The following is a 24,020-nucleotide window of genomic DNA, read 5'->3' on the forward strand; positions in this document are numbered from 1 at the left end:
GCACACACACACACACACACACACACACACACACACACACACACACACACACACACACACACACGCACACACGCACACACACACACACACACACACACACACACACACACACACACACACACACACACACACACACACACACACACACACACAAACATGCACACAACACAAGCAGGAGCACACACACAGTCTTGTACAACTAACTTTAGGGGGACACACAATTCAGTCCCATTTAAAAACCTATTTTTCCTAACCCTCAACCCTTTCACCATACCCTGAACCTAAACCGTACCCTAAACTTAACTCTAACCCAAAAACCTTAACCCTAACCCTAAACCTAACCCTAGCTTTATAACCTAACCATAAAACTAACCCTAGCTCCTAACCCTAATTCTAACCCGAACACTAATTCTAACCCTAATTCTAACACTAATCCTAACCCTAACCCTAATTCTAACCCTAACACTAATTCTAACCCTAACACTAATTCTAACCCGAACACTAATTCTAACCCTAACACCAATTCTAACCCTAACCCTAATTCTAACCCTAACACTAATGCTAACCCTAAACACACTAGAAATTGTATTTGATCTTGTCCCCAGTTGGTCACATTTTTGATTGTTTTTCCTGAAAAACTCCCCAGTCTTTGCTGATGTCAAGCATAACCATACTATGATGCAGTCACCACCATGCTTGAAAATGAGGAGGCAGTTACTCAGTGATGTGTTGTGTTGGATTTGCCCCAAACATACAGCAAGGCTTTGCATTTAGGCAAAAGTGTATTCCTTTGCAGTATTACTTTAGTGCCATGTTGCATTAAACAAGCATGTTTTGCAATCATTTCAGTCTGTATATTTTTGTTCTTTTCAATCTGTAATTTAGGTCATTATTGTTGAGTTACTACAATGTTGGTGATCCATCCTCAGTTTTCTCTGATCACAACCATTGATCTTTGTAGCTGTTTTAAAATCACCAAAGGCCTCATGGTGACATCCCTAAGCAGCTTCCTTCCTGTTTTGCATTTTTTATATGTCTGGGTGGTTTAATACATCATCCCCAGCATAATTATTAACTTGGTCATGCTTAAATATATATTCAATATGTGATTTGTTATTGTTACCCATCTACCAATCACTGCCCTTCTTTACAAGGCTTTTGAAAATCTCCCCTGTCTATTGTAGTTTAATCTGTGATTGAAATTCAATACTTGACTGAGGGACCTTACATATGTTGTATGTATGTGGGACAGAGGAAGGAAGGGGTAGCAATTAAAAAATCATGTCAATCCCTATTATTTCTCACAGAGTGAACTTATTATGTGATTTGTTAAGCCAAATGTGACTTCTGAACTCATTTAGGCTTGCCTAAACAAAGAAGGTGAATACTTATGCAATGACTATATTTTAGTTATACAATTTTTATTAATTTGTAATATTCACTTTGACATTACGGGATATTTTGTGTAGATCAATGACAAAACATTACAATAAATCTATTTGAATCCCACTTTGTAACACAACAAAATGTGAAAACAGTTCAAGGGGATGTAGACTTTCTATAGGCATACATGTTACTGATATGTTTATACATTCATGCATGTCAAGCAAGAGACAAAGTTAAGTAGGGAATACAATCAAGATCAAGGTCTCTTTTACAGATGAGCCCTGAATTACATAAATGACAGAAAATACGCATATATAAATATAAATACAACATTCAAGCAGAAAGAAAAACTCCAGTAATAAAAAAAACACCATCAATAATAAGGGCCTCCATCAGCTTTCTGAATTTCCCTAGAGGGGCCTCCATCAGCTTTCTGAATTTCCCTAGAGGGTCCTCCATCAGCTTTCTGAATTTCCCTAGAGGGTCCTCCATCAGCTTTCTGAATTTCCCTAGGGGGGCCTCCATCAGCTTTCTGAATTTCCCTAGAGGGTCCTCCATCAGCTTTCTGAATTTCCCTAGAGGGTCCTCCATCAGCTTTCTGAATTTCCCTAGAGGGTCCTCCATCAGCTTTCTGAATTTCCCTAGAGGGTCCTCCATCAGCTTTCTGAATTTCCCTAGAGGGTCCTCCATCAGCTTTCTGAATTTCCCTAGAGGGTCCTCCATCAGCTTTCTGAATTTCCCTAGAGGGTCCTCCATCAGCTTTCTGAATTTCCCTAGAGGGTCCTCCATCAGCTTTCTGAATTTCCCTAGAGGGTCCTCCATCAGCTTTCTGAATTTCCCTAGAGGGTCCTCCATCAGCTTTCTGAATTTCCCTAGAGGGTCCTCCATCAGCTTTCTGAATTTCCCTAGAGGGTCCTCCATCAGCTTTCTGAATTTCCCTAGAGGGTCCTCCATCAGCTTTCTGAATTTCCCTAGAGGGTCCTCCATCAGCTTTCTGAATTTCCCTAGAGGGTCCTCCATCAGCTTTCTGAATTTCCCTAGAGGGTCCTCCATCAGCTTTCTGAATTTCCCTAGAGGGTCCTCCATCAGCTTTCTGAATTTCCCTAGGGGTCCTCCATCAGCTTTCTGAATTTCCCTAGAGGGTCCTCCATCAGCTTTCTGAATTTCCCTAGAGGGTCCTCCATCAGCTTTCTGAATTTCCCTAGAGGGTCCTCCATCAGCTTTCTGAATTTCCCTAGGGGGGCCTCCATCAGCTTTCTGAATTTCCCTAGGGGTCCTCCATCAGCTTTCTGAATTTCCCTAGAGGGTCCTCCATCAGCTTTCTGAATTTCCCTAGAGGGTCCTCCATCAGCTTTCTGAATTTCCCTAGAGGGTCCTCCATCAGCTTTCTGAATTTCCCTAGAGGGTCCTCCATCAGCTTTCTGAATTTCCCTAGAGGGTCCTCCATCAGCTTTCTGAATTTCCCTAGAGGGTCCTCCATCAGCTTTCTGAATTTCCCTAGGGGTCCTCCATCAGCTTTCTGAATTTCCCTAGAGGGTCCTCCATCAGCTTTCTGAATTTCCCTAGAGGGTCCTCCATCAGCTTTCTGAATTTCCCTAGAGGGTCCTCCATCAGCTTTCTGAATTTCCCTAGAGGGTCCTCCATCAGCTTTCTGAATTTCCCTAGAGGGTCCTCCATCAGCTTTCTGAATTTCCCTAGAGGGTCCTCCATCAGCTTTCTGAATTTCCCTAGAGGGTCCTCCATCAGCTTTCTGAATTTCCCTAGAGGGTCCTCCATCAGCTTTCTGAATTTCCCTAGAGGGTCCTCCATCAGCTTTCTGAATTTCCCTAGAGGGTCCTCCATCAGCTTTCTGAATTTCCCTAGAGGGTCCTCCATCAGCTTTCTGAATTTCCCTAGAGGGTCCTCCATCAGCTTTCTGAATTTCCCTAGAGGGTCCTCCATCAGCTTTCTGAATTTCCCTAGAGGGTCCTCCATCAGCTTTCTGAATTTCCCTAGAGGGTCCTCCATCAGCTTTCTGAATTTCCCTAGAGGGTCCTCCATCAGCTTTCTGAATTTCCCTAGAGGGTCCTCCATCAGCTTTCTGAATTTCCCTAGAGGGTCCTCCATCAGCTTTCTGAATTTCCCTAGAGGGTCCTCCATCAGCTTTCTGAATTTCCCTAGAGGGTCCTCCATCAGCTTTCTGAATTTCCCTAGAGGGTCCTCCATCAGCTTTCTGAATTTCCCTAGAGGGTCCTCCATCAGCTTTCTGAATTTCCCTAGGGGTCCTCCATCAGCTTTCTGAATTTCCCTCCATCAGCTTTCTGAGAGGGTCCTCCATCAGCTTTCTGAATTTCCCTAGAGGGTCCTCCATCAGCTTTCTGAATTTCCCTAGAGGGTCCTCCATCAGCTTTCTGAATTTCCCTAGAGGTCCTCCATCAGCTTTCTGAATTTCCCTAGAGGGTCCTCCATCAGCTTTCTGAATTTCCCTAGAGGGTCCTCCATCAGCTTTCTGAATTTCCCTAGGGGTCCTCCATCAGCTTTCTGAATTTCCCTAGAGGGTCCTCCATCAGCTTTCTGAATTTCCCTAGAGGGTCCTCCATCAGCTTTCTGAATTTCCCTAGAGGGTCCTCCATCAGCTTTCTGAATTTCCCTAGGGGTCCTCCATCAGCTTTCTGAATTTCCCTAGAGGGTCCTCCATCAGCTTTCTGAATTTCCCTAGAGGGTCCTCCATCAGCTTTCTGAATTTCCCTAGAGGGTCCTCCATCAGCTTTCTGAATTTCCCTAGGGTCCTCCATCAGCTTTCTGAATTTCCTAGAGGTCCTCCATCAGCTTTCTGAATTTCCCTAGAGGGTCCTCCATCAGCTTTCTGAATTTCCCTAGAGGGTCCTCCATCAGCTTTCTGAATTTCCCTAGAGGGTCCTCCATCAGCTTTCTGAATTTCCCTAGAGGGTCCTCCATCAGCTTTCTGAATTTCCCTTCCTCCATCAGCTTTCTGAATTTCCCTAGAGGGTCCTCCATCAGCTTTCTGAATTTCCCTAGAGGGTCCTCCATCAGCTTTCTGAATTTCCCTAGAGGGTCCTCCATCAGCTTTCTGAATTTCCCTAGAGGTCCTCCATCAGCTTTCTGAATTTCCCTAGAGGGTCCTCCATCAGCTTTCTGAATTTCCCTAGAGGGTCCTCCATCAGCTTTCTGAATTTCCCTAGAGGGTCCTCCATCAGCTTTCTGAATTTCCCTAGAGGGTCCTCCATCAGCTTTCTGAATTTCCCTAGAGGGTCCTCCATCAGCTTTCTGAATTTCCCTAGAGGGTCCTCCATCAGCTTTCTGAATTTCCCTAGAGGGTCCTCCATCAGCTTTCTGAATTTCCCTAGAGGGTCCTCCATCAGCTTTCTGAATTTCCCTAGAGGGTCCTCCATCAGCTTTCTGAATTTCCCTAGAGGGTCCTCCATCAGCTTTCTGAATTTCCCTAGAGGGTCCTCCATCAGCTTTCTGAATTTCCCTAGAGGGTCCTCCATCAGCTTTCTGAATTTCCCTAGAGGGTCCTCCATCAGCTTTCTGAATTTCCCTAGAGGGTCCTCCATCAGCTTTCTGAATTTCCCTAGAGGGTCCTCCATCAGCTTTCTGAATTTCCTAGAGGGTCCTCCATCAGCTTTCTGAATTTCCCTAGAGGGTCCTCCATCAGCTTTCTGAATTTCCCTAGAGGGTCCTCCATCAGCTTTCTGAATTTCCCTAGAGGGTCCTCCATCAGCTTTCTGAATTTCCCTAGAGGGTCCTCCATCAGCTTTCTGAATTTCCCTAGAGGGTCCTCCATCAGCTTTCTGAATTTCCCTAGAGGGTCCTCCATCAGCTTTCTGAATTTCCCTAGAGGGTCCTCCATCAGCTTTCTGAATTTCCCTAGAGGGTCCTCCATCAGCTTTCTGAATTTCCCTAGAGGGTCCTCCATCAGCTTTCTGAATTTCCCTAGAGGGTCCTCCATCAGCTTTCTGAATTTCCCTAGAGGGTCCTCCATCAGCTTTCTGAATTTCCCTAGAGGGTCCTCCATCAGCTTTCTGAATTTCCCTAGAGGGTCCTCCATCAGCTTTCTGAATTTCCCTAGAGGGTCCTCCATCAGCTTTCTGAATTTCCTAGAGGGTCCTCCATCAGCTTTCTGAATTTCCCTAGAGGGTCCTCCATCAGCTTTCTGAATTTCCCTAGAGGGTCCTCCATCAGCTTTCTGAATTTCCCTCCAGAATTTCCCTAGGGTCCTCCATCAGCTTTCTGAATTTCCCTAGAGGGTCCTCCATCAGCTTTCTGAATTTCCCTAGAGGGTCCTCCATCAGCTTTCTGAATTTCCCTAGAGGGTCCTCCATCAGCTTTCTGAATTTCCCTAGAGGGTCCTCCATCAGCTTTCTGAATTTCCTAGAGGGTCCTCCATCAGCTTTCTGAATTTCCCTAGAGGTCCTCCATCAGCTTTCTGAATTTCCTAGAGGGTCCTCCATCAGCTTTCTGAATTTCCCTAGAGGGTCCTCCATCAGCTTTCTGAATTTCCCTAGAGGGTCCTCCATCAGCTTTCTGAATTTCCCTAGAGGGTCCTCCATCAGCTTTCTGAATTTCCCTAGAGGGTCCTCCATCAGCTTTCTGAATTTCCCTAGAGGGTCCTCCATCAGCTTTCTGAATTTCCCTAGAGGGTCCTCCATCAGCTTTCTGAATTTCCCTAGAGGGTCCTCCATCAGCTTTCTGAATTTCCCTAGAGGGTCCTCCATCAGCTTTCTGAATTTCCCTAGAGGGTCCTCCATCAGCTTTCTGAATTTCCTAGAGGGTCCTCCATCAGCTTTCTGAATTTCCCTAGAGGGTCCTCCATCAGCTTTCTGAATTTCCCTAGAGGGTCCTCCATCAGCTTTCTGAATTTCCCTAGAGGGTCCTCCATCAGCTTTCTGAATTTCCCTAGAGGGTCCTCCATCAGCTTTCTGAATTTCCCTAGAGGGTCCTCCATCAGCTTTCTGAATTTCCCTAGAGGGTCCTCCATCAGCTTTCTGAATTTCCCTAGAGGGTCCTCCATCAGCTTTCTGAATTTCCCTAGAGGGTCCTCCATCAGCTTTCTGAATTTCCCTAGAGGGTCCTCCATCAGCTTTCTGAATTTCCCTAGGGGTCCTCCATCAGCTTTCTGAATTTCCCTAGAGGGTCCTCCATCAGCTTTCTGAATTTCCCTAGAGGGTCCTCCATCAGCTTTCTGAATTTCCCTAGAGGGTCCTCCATCAGCTTTCTGAATTTCCCTAGAGGGTCCTCCATCAGCTTTCTGAATTTCCCTAGAGGGTCCTCCATCAGCTTTCTGAATTTCCCTAGAGGGTCCTCCATCAGCTTTCTGAATTTCCCTAGAGGGTCCTCCATCAGCTTTCTGAATTTCCCTAGAGGGTCCTCCATCAGCTTTCTGAATTTCCCTAGAGGGTCCTCCATCAGCTTTCTGAATTTCCCTAGAGGGTCCTCCATCAGCTTTCTGAATTTCCCTAGAGGGTCCTCCATCAGCTTTCTGAATTTCCCTAGAGGGTCCTCCATCAGCTTTCTGAATTTCCCTAGAGGGTCCTCCATCAGCTTTCTGAATTTCCCTAGAGGGTCCTCCATCAGCTTTCTGAATTTCCCTAGAGGGTCCTCCATCAGCTTTCTGAATTTCCCTAGAGGGTCCTCCATCAGCTTTCTGAATTTCCCTAGAGGGTCCTCCATCAGCTTTCTGAATTTCCCTAGAGGGTCCTCCATCAGCTTTCTGAATTTCCCTAGAGGGTCCTCCATCAGCTTTCTGAATTTCCCTAGAGGGTCCTCCATCAGCTTTCTGAATTTCCCTAGAGGGTCCTCCATCAGCTTTCTGAATTTCCCTAGAGGGTCCTCCATCAGCTTTCTGAATTTCCTAGAGGGTCCTCCATCAGCTTTCTGAATTTCCCTAGAGGGTCCTCCATCAGCTTTCTGAATTTCCCTAGAGGGTCCTCCATCAGCTTTCTGAATTTCCCTAGAGGGTCCTCCATCAGCTTTCTGAATTTCCCTAGAGGGTCCTCCATCAGCTTTCTGAATTTCCCCATAGAATTTCCCCTAGGGGTCCTCCATCAGCTTTCTGAATTTCCCTAGAGGGTCCTCCATCAGCTTTCTGAATTTCCCTAGAGGGTCCTCCATCAGCTTTCTGAATTTCCCTAGAGGGTCCTCCATCAGCTTTCTGAATTTCCCTAGAGGGTCCTCCATCAGCTTTCTGAATTTCCCTAGAGGGTCCTCCATCAGCTTTCTGAATTTCCCTAGAGGGTCCTCCATCAGCTTTCTGAATTTCCCTAGAGGGTCCTCCATCAGCTTTCTGAATTTCCTAGAGGGTCCTCCATCAGCTTTCTGAATTTCCCTAGAGGGTCCTCCATCAGCTTTCTGAATTTCCCTAGAGGGTCCTCCATCAGCTTTCTGAATTTCCTAGAGGGTCCTCCATCAGCTTTCTGAATTTCCCTAGAGGGTCCTCCATCAGCTTTCTGAATTTCCCTAGAGGGTCCTCCATCAGCTTTCTGAATTTCCCTAGAGGGTCCTCCATCAGCTTTCTGAATTTCCCTAGAGGGTCCTCCATCAGCTTTCTGAATTTCCCTAGAGGGTCCTCCATCAGCTTTCTGAATTTCCCTAGAGGGTCCTCCATCAGCTTTCTGAATTTCCCTAGAGGGTCCTCCATCAGCTTTCTGAATTTCCCTAGAGGGTCCTCCATCAGCTTTCTGAATTTCCCTAGAGGGTCCTCCATCAGCTTTCTGAATTTCCCTAGAGGTCCTCCATCAGCTTTCTGAATTTCCCTAGAGGGTCCTCCATCAGCTTTCTGAATTTCCCTAGAGGGTCCTCCATCAGCTTTCTGAATTTCCCTAGAGGGTCCTCCATCAGCTTTCTGAATTTCCCTAGAGGGTCCTCCATCAGCTTTCTGAATTTCCTAGAGGGTCCTCCATCAGCTTTCTGAATTTCCCTAGAGGGTCCTCCATCAGCTTTCTGAATTTCCCTAGAGGGTCCTCCATCAGCTTTCTGAATTTCCCTAGAGGGTCCTCCATCAGCTTTCTGAATTTCCCTAGAGGGTCCTCCATCAGCTTTCTGAATTTCCTAGAGGGTCCTCCATCAGCTTTCTGAATTTCCCTAGAGGGTCCTCCATCAGCTTTCTGAATTTCCCTAGAGGGTCCTCCATCAGCTTTCTGAATTTCCCTAGAGGGTCCTCCATCAGCTTTCTGAATTTCCCTAGAGGGTCCTCCATCAGCTTTCTGAATTTCCCTAGAGGGTCCTCCATCAGCTTTCTGAATTTCCCTAGAGGTCCTCCATCAGCTTTCTGAATTTCCCTAGAGGGTCCTCCATCAGCTTTCTGAATTTCCCTAGAGGGTCCTCCATCAGCTTTCTGAATTTCCCTAGAGGGTCCTCCATCAGCTTTCTGAATTTCCCTAGAGGGTCCTCCATCAGCTTTCTGAATTTCCCTAGAGGGTCCTCCATCAGCTTTCTGAATTTCCCTAGAGGGTCCTCCATCAGCTTTCTGAATTTCCCTAGAGGGTCCTCCATCAGCTTTCTGAATTTCCCTAGAGGGTCCTCCATCAGCTTTCTGAATTTCCCTAGAGGGTCCTCCATCAGCTTTCTGAATTTCCCTAGAGGGTCCTCCATCAGCTTTCTGAATTTCCCTAGAGGGTCCTCCATCAGCTTTCTGAATTTCCCTAGAGGGTCCTCCATCAGCTTTCTGAATTTCCCTAGAGGGTCCTCCATCAGCTTTCTGAATTTCCCTAGAGGGTCCTCCATCAGCTTTCTGAATTTCCCTAGAGGGTCCTCCATCAGCTTTCTGAATTTCCCTAGAGGGTCCTCCATCAGCTTTCTGAATTTCCCTAGAGGGTCCTCCATCAGCTTTCTGAATTTCCCTAGAGGGTCCTCCATCAGCTTTCTGAATTTCCCTAGAGGGTCCTCCATCAGCTTTCTGAATTTCCCTAGAGGGTCCTCCATCAGCTTTCTGAATTTCCCTAGAGGGTCCTCCATCAGCTTTCTGAATTTCCTCCCTCCAATCAGCTTTCTGAATTTCCCTAGAGGTCCTCCATCAGCTTTCTGAATTTCCCTAGAGGGTCCTCCATCAGCTTTCTGAATTTCCCTAGAGGGTCCTCCATCAGCTTTCTGAATTTCCTAGAGGGTCCTCCAATCAGCTTTCTGAATTTCCCTAGAGGGTCCTCCATCAGCTTTCTGAATTTCCCTAGAGGGTCCTCCATCAGCTTTCTGAATTTCCCTAGAGGGTCCTCCATCAGCTTTCTGAATTTCCCTAGAGGGTCCTCCATCAGCTTTCTGAATTTCCTAGAGGGTCCTCCATCAGCTTTCTGAATTTCCCTAGAGGGTCCTCCATCAGCTTTCTGAATTTCCCTAGAGGGTCCTCCATCAGCTTCCTCTCAGCTTTCTGAATTTCCCTAGAGGGTCCTCCATCAGCTTTCTGAATTTCCCTAGAGGGTCCTCCATCAGCTTTCTGAATTTCCCTAGAGGGTCCTCCATCAGCTTTCTGAATTTCCCTAGAGGGTCCTCCATCAGCTTTCTGAATTTCCCTAGAGGGTCCTCCATCAGCTTTCTGAATTTCCCTAGAGGGTCCTCCAGCAGCTTTCTGAATTTCCCTAGAGGGTCCTCCATCAGCTTTCTGAATTTCCCTAGAGGGTCCTCCATCAGCTTTCTGAATTTCCCTAGAGGTCCTCCATCAGCTTTCTGAATTTCCCTAGAGGGTCCTCCATCAGCTTTCTGAATTTCCCTAGAGGGTCCTCCATCAGCTTTCTGAATTTCCCTAGAGGGTCCTCCATCAGCTTTCTGAATTTCCCTAGAGGGTCCTCCATCAGCTTTCTGAATTTCCCTAGAGGGTCCTCCATCAGCTTTCTGAATTTCCCTAGAGGGTCCTCCATCAGCTTTCTGAATTTCCCTAGAGGGTCCTCCATCAGCTTTCTGAATTTCCCTAGAGGGTCCTCCATCAGCTTTCTGAATTTCCCTAGAGGGTCCTCCATCAGCTTTCTGAATTTCCCTAGAGGGTCCTCCATCAGCTTTCTGAATTTCCTAGAGGGTCCTCCAATCAGCTTTCTCCCTAGAGGGTCCTCCATCAGCTTTCTGAATTTCCCTAGAGGGTCCTCCAATCAGCTTTCTGAATTTCCCTAGAGGGTCCTCCAATCAGCTTTCTGAATTTCCCTAGAGGGTCCTCCATCAGCTTTCTGAATTTCCCTAGAGGGTCCTCCATCAGCTTTCTGAATTTCCCTAGAGGGTCCTCCATCAGCTTTCTGAATTTCCCTAGAGGGTCCTCCAATCAGCTTTCTGAATTTCCCTAGAGGGTCCTCCAATCAGCTTTCTGAATTTCCCTAGAGGGTCCTCCATCAGCTTTCTGAATTTCCCTAGAGGGTCCTCCATCAGCTTTCTGAATTTCCCTAGAGGGTCCTCCAATCAGCTTTCTGAATTTCCCTAGAGGGTCCTCCATCAGCTTTCTGAATTTCCCTAGAGGGTCCTCCATCAGCTTTCTGAATTTCCCTAGAGGGTCCTCCATCAGCTTTCTGAATTTCCCTAGAGGGTCCTCCATCAGCTTTCTGAATTTCCCTAGAGGGTCCTCCATCAGCTTTCTGAATTTCCCTAGAGGGTCCTCCATCAGCTTTCTGAATTTCCCTAGAGGTCCTCCATCAGCTTTCTGAATTTCCCTAGAGGGTCCTCCATCAGCTTTCTGAATTTCCCTAGAGGGTCCTCCATCAGCTTTCTGAATTTCCCTAGAGGGTCCTCCATCAGCTTTCTGAATTTCCCTAGAGGGTCCTCCATCAGCTTTCTGAATTTCCCTAGAGGGTCCTCCATCAGCTTTCTGAATTTCCTAGAGGGTCCTCCATCAGCTTTCTGAATTTCCCTAGAGGGTCCTCCATCAGCTTTCTGAATTTCCCTAGAGGGTCCTCCATCAGCTTTCTGAATTTCCCTAGAGGGTCCTCCATCAGCTTTCTGAATTTCCCTAGAGGTCCTCCATCAGCTTTCTGAATTTCCCTAGAGGGTCCTCCATCAGCTTTCTGAATTTCCCTAGAGGGTCCTCCATCAGCTTTCTGAATTTCCCTAGAGGGTCCTCCATCAGCTTTCTGAATTTCCCTAGAGGGTCCTCCATCAGCTTTCTGAATTTCCCTAGAGGGTCCTCCATCAGCTTTCTGAATTTCCCTAGAGGGTCCTCCATCAGCTTTCTGAATTTCCCTAGAGGGTCCTCCATCAGCTTTCTGAATTTCCCTTCCTCCATCAGCTTTCTGAATTTCCCTAGAGGGTCCTCCATCAGCTTTCTGAATTTCCCTAGAGGGTCCTCCATCAGCTTTCTGAATTTCCCTAGAGGGTCCTCCATCAGCTTTCTGAATTTCCCTAGAGGGTCCTCCATCAGCTTTCTGAATTTCCCTAGAGGGTCCTCCATCAGCTTTTCCTGAATTTCCCCTAGAGGGTCCTCCATCAGCTTTCTGAATTTCCCTAGAGGGTCCTCCATCAGCTTTCTGAATTTCCCTAGAGGGTCCTCCATCAGCTTTCTGAATTTCCCTAGAGGGTCCTCCATCAGCTTTCTGAATTTCCCTAGAGGGTCCTCCATCAGCTTTCTGAATTTCCCTAGAGGGTCCTCCATCAGCTTTCTGAATTTCCCTAGAGGGTCCTCCATCAGCTTTCTGAATTTCCCTAGAGGGTCCTCCATCAGCTTTCTGAATTTCCCTAGAGGGTCCTCCATCAGCTTTCTGAATTTCCCTAGAGGGTCCTCCATCAGCTTTCTGAATTTCCCTAGAGGGTCCTCCATCAGCTTTCTGAATTTCCCTAGAGGGTCCTCCATCAGCTTTCTGAATTTCCCTAGAGGGTCCTCCATCAGCTTTCTGAATTTCCCTAGAGGGTCCTCCATCAGCTTTCTGAATTTCCCTAGAGGGTCCTCCATCAGCTTTCTGAATTTCCCTAGAGGGTCCTCCATCAGCTTTCTGAATTTCCCTAGAGGGTCCTCCATCAGCTTTCTGAATTTCCCTAGAGGGTCCTCCATCAGCTTTCTGAATTTCCCTAGAGGGTCCTCCATCAGCTTTCTGAATTTCCCTAGAGGGTCCTCCATCAGCTTTCTGAATTTCCCTAGAGGGTCCTCCATCAGCTTTCTGAATTTCCCTAGAGGGTCCTCCATCAGCTTTCTGAATTTCCCTAGATGGTCCTCCATCAGCTTTCTGAATTTCCCTAGAGGGTCCTCCATCAGCTTCTGAATTTCCCTCCTCCATCAGCTTTCTGAGGGTCCTCCATCAGCTTTCTGAATTTCCCTAGAGGGTCCTCCATCAGCTTTCTGAATTTCCCTAGAGGGTCCTCCATCAGCTTTCTGAATTTCCTAGAGGGTCCTCCATCAGCTTTCTGAATTTCCTAGAGGTCCTCCATCAGCTTTCTGAATTTCCCTAGAGGGTCCTCCATCAGCTTTCTGAATTTCCCTAGAGGGTCCTCCATCAGCTTTCTGAATTTCCCTAGAGGGTCCTCCATCAGCTTTCTGAATTTCCCTAGAGGGTCCTCCATCAGCTTTCTGAATTTCCCTAGAGGGTCCTCCATCAGCTTTCTGAATTTCCCTAGAGGGTCCTCCATCAGCTTTCTGAATTTCCCTAGAGGGTCCTCCATCAGCTTTCTGAATTTCCCTAGAGGGTCCTCCATCAGCTTTCTGAATTTCCCTAGGGGTCCTCCATCAGCTTTCTGAATTTCCCTAGAGGGTCCTCCATCAGCTTTCTGAATTTCCCTAGAGGGTCCTCCATCAGCTTTCTGAATTTCCCTAGAGGGTCCTCCATCAGCTTTCTGAATTTCCCTAGAGGGTCCTCCATCAGCTTTCTGAATTTCCCTAGAGGGTCCTCCATCAGCTTTCTGAATTTCCCTAGAGGGTCCTCCATCAGCTTTCTGAATTTCCCTAGAGGGTCCTCCATCAGCTTTCTGAATTTCCCTAGAGGGTCCTCCATCAGCATTCTGAATTTCCCTAGAGGGTCCTCCATCAGCTTTCAGAATTTCCCTAGAGGGTCCTCCATCAGCTTTCTGAATTTCCCTCGAGGGTCCTCCATCAGCTTTCTGAATTTCCCTAGAGGGTCCTCCATCAGCTTTCTGAATTTCCCTAGAGGGTCCTCCATCAGCTTTCTGAATTTCCCTAGAGGGTCCTCCATCAGCTTTCTGAATTTCCCTAGAGGGTCCTCCATCAGCTTTCTGAATTTCCCTAGACGGTCCTCAATCAGCTTTCTGAATTTCCCTAGAGGGTCCTCCATCAGCTTTCTGAATTTCCCTAGAGGGTCCTCCATCAGCTTTCTGAATTTCCCTAGAGGGTCCTCCATCAGCTTTCTGAATTTCCCTAGGGGGTCCTCCATCAGCTTTCTGAATTTCCCTAGAGGGTCCTCCATCAGCTTTCTGAATTTCCCTAGAGGGTCCTCCATCAGCTTTCTGAATTTCCCTAGAGGGTCCTCCATCAGCTTTCTGAATTTCCCTAGAGGGTCCTCCATCAGCTTTCTGAATTTCCCTAGGGGGTCCTCCATCAGCTTTCTGAATTTCCCTAGAGGGTCCTCCATCAGCTTTCTGAATTTCCCTAGGGGGTCCTCCATCAGCTTTCTGAATTTCCCTAGGGGTCCTCCATCAGCTTTCTGAATTTCCTAGAGGGTCCTCCATCAGCTTTCTGAATTTCCCTAGAGGGTCCTCCATCAGCTTTCTGAATTTCCCTAGAGGGTCCTCCATCAGCTTTCTGAATTTCCCTAGAGGGTCCTCCATCAGCTTTCTGAATTTCCCTAGAGGGTCCTCCATCAGCTTTCTGAATTTCCCTAGAGGGTCCTCCATCAGCTTTCTGAATTTCCCTAGAGGGTCCTCCATCAGATTTCTGAATTTCCCTAGATGGTCCTCCATCAGCTTTCTGAATTTCCCTAGAGGGTCCTCCATCAGCTTTCTGAATTTCCCTAGAGGGTCCTCAATCAGCTTTCTGAATTTCCCTAGAGGGTCCTCCATCAGCTTTCTGAATTTCCCTAGAGGGTCCTCAATCAGCTTTCTGAATTTCCCTAGAGGGTCCTCAATCAGCTTTCTGAATTTCCCTAGAGGGTCCTCAATCAGCTTTCTGAATTTCCCTAGAGGGTCCTCCATCAGCTTTCTGAATTTCCCTAGAGGGTCCTCCATCAGCTTTCTGAATTTCCCTAGAGGGTCCTCCATCAGCTTTCTGAATTTCATCAGACCTGTTATTTATCTGTTATTTTACCAGGTAAGTTGACTGAGAAAACATTCTCATTTGCAGCAACAATCTGGGGAATAGTTACAGGGGGATGAATGAGCCAATTATTAGGTGACCGTGATGGTTTGAGGGCCAGATTGGGATTTTAGCCAGGACACCAGGGTTAACACCCCTACTCTTACGATAAGTGCCATGAGATCTTTAATGACCTCAGAGAGTCAGGACACCCGTTTAACGTCCCATCCGAAAGACGGCACCCTACACAGGTTAGTGTCACAATCACAATCACTGCCCTGGGATATTTTTTTAGACCAGAGGAAAGAGTGCCTCCTACTGGCCTTCCAACACTACTTCCAGCAGCATCTGGTCTCCCATCCAGGAACTGACCAGGACCAACCCTGCTTAGCTTCAGAAGCAAGCCAGCAGTGGTATGTAGGGTGGTATGCTGCTGGCATAACCTGTTTTTTAGCGCTCTAGAGAACAACATATACTTAGTTTTACCTGAATTTATGACTAATTCCAGGTCAATGAAGTTTTTCTATTTTACAATGCATGTCACACCTATGAAAAATGGATCAAATAAAATGACACTACATATTGCTGTTAAATTGTTATTTCAACTGATCTCCCAAGATTACAGAATTGACTTTGAATTGACCCCAACCCAGTTTAAGTATATCAATCTGATGTTCATCAAATGGGTAACAACATAATTTGTGCTCACACAAAATACATTGACTTAAAATAGAGCCTAGGCAATGTCAACTTAGCCCTAGCGCTTTGCCTTGGTTTCCAGAAGTTGTCCTCTCTGTTCTGTTGTCTATTGACATTTGGAATAAACACATCATTTTAACTTTGAAATGTTAACAATCAATGATGATGTATCATACCAGTTGTTACTTCTGGGTATTATTCTGACTTAAGATCTGCGCAAACAGCTCGAGACGTTGGCGTTTATTGATCCTGGACGTCAAGCCAGTTTCAGGATTTGGCCTTAAGATACTAAACATAAAATATATTACAACCACCAGTTCTCTAAATAGGCTGGCTTTCCCAGTAAGTACATCCTCTCTTCTTTGCTCTCCTCCAAACCTCCTTGACCCAAAAACACACGTTCCTCCCTCGTGGTTCTCTAGTCACGGATGCTCAAGTATCAGACACGCTTTAGAGAGACATGGATATTAGACAAAGGACTTAGAAACACTATGCATGTGTTACAAATGGAACCCTATTCACTATATGCAGTAGTGCACTACTTTTGACCAGGCCCCATAGGGCTTTGGTCAAAAGTAGTGTACTATGTAGAGAAATGGGTGGCAATTGGGATGTAGCTTAGATCTAGTATGTTCCACATACCAAACTTGTACGCATTTACTTGAAAAGGGAATGTAAAATCCCTTCACTGCCATGTTAAGATATAGATTGGTGGTCATTGTTCTGAGCTGTGTCGGAAAATTGAGATTAGATCTAGTGAATCATATGAAACTCTCACATGTTTTTGGAGAGCCACACAGAGGTGAATAGGTACCTTTCAGATGTCTGGAATAGTTGTTTAAAACATTACAACATAATCATTCAAGCATGTGTATGTTGTCTCGTGTGGCTCAGTTGGTAGAGCATGGCGCATGCAACATTAGCAGGGTTGGAAATTAACACCCGCCACCAGCCAAATGAGGATTGTTTTTTAAATTAGTGGTAAGAACGCCTATTTCATCAGCCATGTTGGTGGGTGGTCACACAGGGCATTTGGGAACTGTTTTTTATTTTCCAAAGGTCACATGTAGAATTTGAGAGTGTGTGTACAGTCAGCAAACAGTTTAGCAGATATACCGTCAGTCCCCAGTGACAATAAATTAATCAAACCAAAAGCTTACTTTGGCTTGGAAGAGTTCCAGTGTTGGATAACCACAGCCAGCTAGCTAACATAGTATCCCTCTCTGTTTGCGCCTGGTGTTTAAGTAGGCTAGAATTTGAATAATTAATGCTATAGGTTCGTAATTTATGAAAATGAACCATGTGTCAACACCACAATATTTTCCCTTACAATATTAATCGGACTAAATTGGATCACATAATAGCTGAATTAACTATCATTTTCTCATCTCACTTTAATGGGAATGTGGTAGGAGATCTTTCTCACCCTTTTCAATGACTTCATGCTTAGCCCGACCAATCAGGTTCGCTCCAGCTGTCCTTGTCATGCGCGCTCCTCGTGCCTTGATAGAATAAAAGTCTTCATTCTCTTCGCAAATGGAAAACTCATCATGCTTATCACATTTCCATGGCATAAGGTAATTGACCACCAGAATAATAAAGATAAAAACATAAACGCAACATGCAACAATTTCAAAGATTTTACTGAGTTATAGTACATATAAGGAAATCAGTCAATTTAAATAAATTCATTAGGCCCTAATCTATGGATTTCACATGACTGGGAATACAGATACGCATCTTTAAAAAAATGTAGGGCCGTGGATCAGAAAACCAGTCAGTATCTGATCTGACCAAACAAAAAACAAATCAAGCAACACCTCACGGCACAAAGCCTCTCCCCCATGTGACCAACTTGTTGTGTGTATGTACTGACATGTATGTGTAACTGATGCACACACACACTACATGTTCATGTTTTTAAATGCATGTAATTGTAAAGTATTGTCTGTAATGTATTTTTCGTTATATGTCGGACCCCAGTAAGACTAGCTGTTGCCATTGTTGTTGGCTAATTGGGATCCTAATAAATCTAATCAAATTCATGCAGCTCTTTCGCATAGAGATAATCAGGCTGTTACTTGTGGATTGTGTAATGTTGTCCCAGTCCTCTTCAACAGCTGTGAGAAGATGCTGGATATTGGCAGGAACTGGAACGCTCTGTCGTACATGTCGATCCAGAGCATCCCAAGCAGGCTCCATGGGTGACATGTCTGGTGAGTATGCAGGTCATGGAAGAACAGGGACATTTTCAGCTTCCAGGAATTGTGTACAGATCATTGTATCATGCTGAAACATGAGGTGTTGGCAGTGGATGAATGGCACTATAATGGGCCTCAGAATCTCATCATGGTATCTCTGTGAATTCAGGTTGCCATTGATAATAGTTTATGTCAATAGTTGTCAATAGTTTATGCCTGCCCATAACATAGCCCCACCGCCACCATGGGGAACTCAGTTCATAACGTTGACATCAACAAACTGCTCGCCCATAAAACGCCATACACGCTGTCTGCTATCAGCCGGTACAGTTGAAACCATAATTCCTCCATAAAGAGTGTTAATTTATGCAGATATACATTCAATAACGCCTTGAACACTCTTGCCTACATCTTGCTAATCTAGGGTGTAATCAGTATTTTAACACTCGCAAACGAGAGTTTCTATATGACAAATTCAGATATGTTGATCCCTGTTTCGTTCCGTTTGCTTACGTTTAAGAAACGTTTTTCAACAGAATCGTCAGAATGAATACAACCCTGATCACACACAAACACAGTTCACCTTCATAGCAGCCACATACAAACAGCATGATCACTTTGTTCATTGTATGATTCTTTCTCAAATCTACGCGCTCTCTTCCTCTCACCTTTACCCTTTGTTTGTTGACTTCAGTGTGCAACACATCAGCTGTCTGTGACCAGGCGAAAAAACATTTCCAAACCAAACCTTCATATCATACATGTAAGCGCTAACCATTACACACAGCCTACATTGTCGTCACCTTATTAGATAACGCCATAGTCAACATAGCTAATAGAGTTAACGTCATAGTAAACCCTCTACAATAATGCAGTAGAGTGAGTGTACAGTCAGCAAGCAGTTTAGCAGATGCACCGTTGGGCCCCAGTGACAATAAATTAATAAAACAAAAAGCTTTCTTTGGCTTGGAAGAATTCCAGTGTTGGCTAAACATAGCCAGCTAGCTAACATAGTATCGCTCTCTGTTTGAACCTGGTGATTAAGTAGGCTAAACTATTCACTAGAGGTTAGAGTGTTGGGCCAGTAACCGAATCCCCGAGCTGACAGGGTAAAAATCTGTCGTTCTGCCCCAGAACAAGGTAGTTAACCCACTGTTCTCCGGTAGGCCGTCATTATAAATAATAATTCAAATAAAGAAAAACCCTTGAATGAGTAGGTATGTCCAAGCTTTTGCCTGGTACTAAACTCAACAAAAGAAAGAAACGTTCCTTTTTCAGGACCCTGTCTTTCAAAGATAATTCGTAAAAATCCAAATAACTTCCCAGATCTTCATTGTAAAGGGTTTAAACACTGTTTCCCATGCTTGTTCAATGAACCATAAATAATTAATGAACATGCACCTGTGGAACGGTCGTTAAGACACTAACAGCTTACAGATGGTAGTCATTTAAGGTCACAGTTATGAAAACTTAGGACACTAAAGAGGCCTTTCTACTGACTCTTAAAAACACCAAAATAAATATGCCCAGGGTCCCTGCTCATCTGCGTGAACGTGCCTTAGGCATGCTGCAAGGAGGCATGAGGACTGCAGATGTGGCCAGGGCAATAAATTGCAACGTCCATACTGTGAGACGCCTAAGACAGCGCTACAGGGAGACAGGACAGACAGCTGATCGTCCTCGCAGTGGCAGACCACGTGTAACAACACCTGCACAGGGTCGGTACATCAGAACATCGAACCTACGGGACAGGTACAGGAGGGCAACAACAACTTCCCGAGTTACACCAGGAACACACAATCCTTCCATCAGTTCCCAGACTGTCCACAATAGGCTGTGAGAGGCTGGACTGGGGGCTTGTAGGCCTGTTGTAAGGCAGGTCCTCACCAGACATCACCGGCAACAACATCGCCTGTTGGTCACAAACCCACCATCGCTGGACCAGACAGGACTGTCAAAAAGCGTTTTTCATTGACGAGTCCCATTCCACCAATAAATGTCCAGGAACTTGCAGGTGCCTTGGTGGAAGAGTGGGGTAACATCTCACAGCAAGAACTGGCAAATCTGGTCCAGTCCATGAAGAGGAGATGCACTGCAGTACTTAATGCAGCCGGTGGCCACACCAGATACTGACTGTTACTTTTGATTTTGACCCCCCACTTTGTTTAGGGACACATTATTCTATTTCTGTTAGGCAAATGTCTGTGGAACTTGTTCAGTTTATGTCTCAGTTCTTGAATCTTGTTATGTTCATACAAATATTTACAGATGTTAAGTTTGCTGAAACTCACTACTTTACTCACTCACTACACAGAAGTAAGTCGCTCTGGGTAAGAGCATCTGCTAAATTAAATCTTAACAAGTTATGAAAGCAATCAAATTCCAGGCATTCTACAGGTCACAATAAAACAAAATGTTAATACTTAACCAATCACATAACCTGGCAGTGCAATAAAGACCCTTTTCCAAGCCCCATCCCTCAGCTTTATACCAAACCAAGTGGCGGGGCTGCTGTTTAACGTTGGTTGTGAGATACAGAAGAATAAGAAGAACATACAGAAGAAGAAGAGATAATATTTCCACAGCTCCACAAGCTCTTTTCACAATTGGCGAAAGCATCACATTTGAAGTTTTAAGGTTTAGCATTGGGTTTAGGTTTCCTGAAAAACTTTATGAAAGTTGAGTCGCTGTGTAAGTTAACGTTAGACCTTTGGCTCCATTAACAGAGTTAATCAGAGAGATCGGTTCCCAATTTATCCTAACATTATGTTTACATCTGTGCTAGTAATACACACATACAGTGCAGTGTCGTAAGTTACAGTATACGAATGTTTAGCTTATGTGGGGTAACTAGTAGGCTACAGCTGTCAGTGTTCGGCAAGTTAACATTCAGCAATTTGAAATCCATTAATTCAGTTAAATGTTCGTACTTGAACTCAAAACAAACAATTGTTATTATCAATCTGTTAACGTTACTCAAAAGATTACTACAAGTTGCAGATAGCCTGTTTGCTATCGTAAAGGTGTAAGAACTTATAGCTAGCTAAGTTACTTACTGCAGAGTAGTCCTAGCCATGATCTAACTAGTAACTTCGGCTGGTAGTTGATTTTAAGGTACAGTCATGATAAGGGGGATTTGTAATTAAGATTGAGATTGGACTAAAATGTGGGTAATTGGATGCTTAGATGTAACCATAGACTGTCTTATTCTTTCATAGGGTCAAATAAACATGAAAAGAAAGGGAGAGATATCAGACTTCTTTTTAAAGAAGCACAAACAGGCAGATCAGGTGCAAACAGACCCCAGCCCTTGCATCACCACCAGACCCCAAAGTAGCTCCATACCTGAGGCTAGTCAGAGTCTGTGTGGTCAGCCTCTGAAGAGCATTATGGCCTTTCTCTTGCATTTCAAAGATGATGATACAAAAAAAACGGTTGTTTTTTCCTTTGTATTATCTTTTACCAGATCTAATGTGTTATATTCTCCTACATTCATTTCACATTTCCACAAACTTCAAAGTGTTTCCATTCAAATGGTATCAAGAATATGCATATCCTTGTTACAGGTCCCGCGCTACAGGCAGTTAGATTTGGGTATGTCATTTTAGGCGACATTTTTTTTTTAAAGGGGCGGATCCTTAAGAAACAGTAGCCATGTAATTGCGACAGCGTTAAAAATATTCTAAGAATAGTGTAATTGACAAATAACTTGCTGTGCATAGATCTCCCCCGAAACATGAATAGTTGAGCCTTCTATATAAACATGTCTAGTTAGATACCTTGCTTTGATGTAGCCCACCTTATCCATTTGATCCCTGATTTATTGAAGGAGGGAATAATTGTATGTTGACAACATGTGACTAACACTTTAGTTCTATGTGGGGGGCTAAGTGCCTTGATCAAGGGCACAACGGCAGGAGGTGGTAGCAGTTTTCCAGTGTCAATAATGGTTACTTGTCATGTAAGCTATAATAATAGTCATGAAGAAATGGAAAATGTGTCATGGAAAATGTGTATAAATCATAAACAGTGAATAATCAGAGGTCTCTATCGCATAATGTCATTTGTGAATTTTGGTTAACATAATGTAGTCTAATGGACCGACTTGGAAAAAGACAGCTCCTGCTCTTCTTCCATCCCAAGTCAAGCACTACTCATTATATACTTCTGTCAGGTAAGCCTACTCTGCGGTTAACAATTAATTAAGAAGGTTTAAGGGAAAGTATTTCCGTCAACCCACAAGTCGGTTATAACATCAACTTGCTACACACAGAGTGATAGACAAACGCACGTGCCACATACAGACATGGGCAATACTGCTGGAAATGAATTGTTAGATTTTGTGTTATATTTGGCTTTTTAAACCAATTGTGGCTAACCAGGGGTGGGATAATGTGAACGTTGCGTTGATTAGATAGTAGCTGTGAGCTTGCGGAATCTGATGCCTGTGAGATTTGTTTATGGCAGTTTGTGGTGGAACACGTGAAAATTGCATGTACTTTCAGAATTGTTTGGCGAGCTACTCATAGGTGGGCTGTGAGCAACTGGTAGCTGGCGATTGACCTATTGAAGACCCTTGGTCTATATAAACCCCATCTTCAAGGAAAATAAACACGCAAAATGCTTAAAAAGTAGTGAGATGTTTAATAATTGAATCAGTCCAAGGACAGTCCATTGACATATATACAAAAAACGGCCAAAAGTATGTGAACACCTGCTCATTGAACATCTCATTCCAAAATCATGGGCATTAATATGGATTTGGTCCCCCCTTTGCTGCTATAACATCCTCCACTCTTCTGGGAAAGCTTTCCACTAGATTTTGAAACATTGCTGCGGGGACTTGCTTCCATTCAGCCACAAGAACATTAGCGAGGTCGGGCACTGATGTTGGGCGATTAGGCCTGGCTCACTGTCGGCGTTCCAATTCATCCCAAAGGTGTTCGATGGGGTTGAGGTCAGGGCTCTGTGCAGGCCAGTCAAGTTCTTCCACACCGATCTCGACAAATCATTTCTGTATGGACCTTGCTTTGAGCACCGGGGCATTGTCATTCTGAAACAGAAAAGGCCTTCCCCAAACTGTTGCCACAAAGTTGGAAGCACAGAATCGTCTAGAATGTCATTGTATGCTGTAGTGTTAAGAGTTCTCTTCACTGAAACTAAGGGACCTATCCCGAATAAGGAAAAGCAGCCCCAGACCGTGAATACTCTTCCACCAAACTTTACAGTTGGCATTATGCATTGAGGCAGATAGCATTCTTCTGGCATCCGACAAAGCCAAATTAGTCCATCGGACTGCCAGATGGTGAAGCGTGATTCATCACTCCAGAGAACGCGTTTGCACTACTCCAGAGTCCAATGGCGGCGAGCTTTACACCACTCCAGCTGACGCTTGGCATTGGCTCCTCAGTAATGCCATTCTACTGCCAATGTTTGCCTATGGAGATTACATGGCTTTGTGCTCAATTTTGTACTCCTGTCAGCAACGGGTGTGGCTGAAGTAGCCGAATCCATTCATTTGAAGGGGTATCCACATACTTTTGAATATTCCGTGTATCAAAGAAAAAAGGAATGTCCGTAACTCTGGCATGCTCCCATGGTGATTTAATGCACAAAAAAGACAACGATCTTCATCAGGTCAAAATCACAAAGGGACTATATTTAGGTTTTAAACACCCATGCTCGCTTACTGCTGAAAAAGCCACTAGTTTCTACAGAACCTCTGAGGGCCACTAGTATCACCATGGAATAATAAAATAAGGTGCTACCATATCTACATTCCTCTAGATGGCAGCATAGTCTAAATCCTGAAGTGAAACGTGGACTCGGTCTTGTATTTTTTACACCAATGATGAGAAACCAGCTCATATCGAAGACGGCCATTTATAACAAATGCTATGTTTCTGTGGGTGAAATCACACAAAACATGTACAATATTCACTTTCAGTTATGTCATTGTTTGCTTATTAGACTATTTGATTCCTGTTAGTGAAGGTTTCAGAACAAATTCATTTTTAAGAAGAAGATGACTGTATTTAAATGTTATATTCAAGGCACGCACTTTATAGAGAGAATACACTCTGACCTGTTAATTCTCCATGTCTATGACATCAGAGGAAGGCCAATAAGGTTGTGACAGACCAATTATGCCAGATTAAAGGAACAGATAAGGACAAGTTTCAGATTGACGCTTCCATTCTGTCTGGTTCCCAAATGGCACCCTGTTCCCTATTTAGAGCACTACTTTTGACCAGGGCCCATAGGATTTAGGGTGCCATTTGGAATGGAGCCTTTCTATGCCTTTCATCAGCAGAGACGAACAGAGTGTCCTAGCTTGGCCCTCTGTTAGAAAGTGGGTGGTATTGATTAGAAACTCAGTTCAGGGCTGGTCCCTTGTCTGCCTGAGCAGCTGAGCTCTGTCTCATGCCTGGTCTCCTAGTGGAGAAGGTTATTAATAGCCATAGCACTCATCAGAAAGATGGATGTTATTGAACAAAGAGAAGCGCTATGTGTATGGGTGAAAACACAAACTGTCCACAGTTAATGATTTGTGTCACGAATGTTGTTGAAAAGACAAAGAAACATGCGTGCAG

The sequence above is a fragment of the Oncorhynchus nerka genome, linkage group LG9a, assembly GCF_034236695.1.
Source record: "Oncorhynchus nerka isolate Pitt River linkage group LG9a, Oner_Uvic_2.0, whole genome shotgun sequence".
Taxonomy (NCBI): domain Eukaryota; kingdom Metazoa; phylum Chordata; class Actinopteri; order Salmoniformes; family Salmonidae; genus Oncorhynchus; species Oncorhynchus nerka.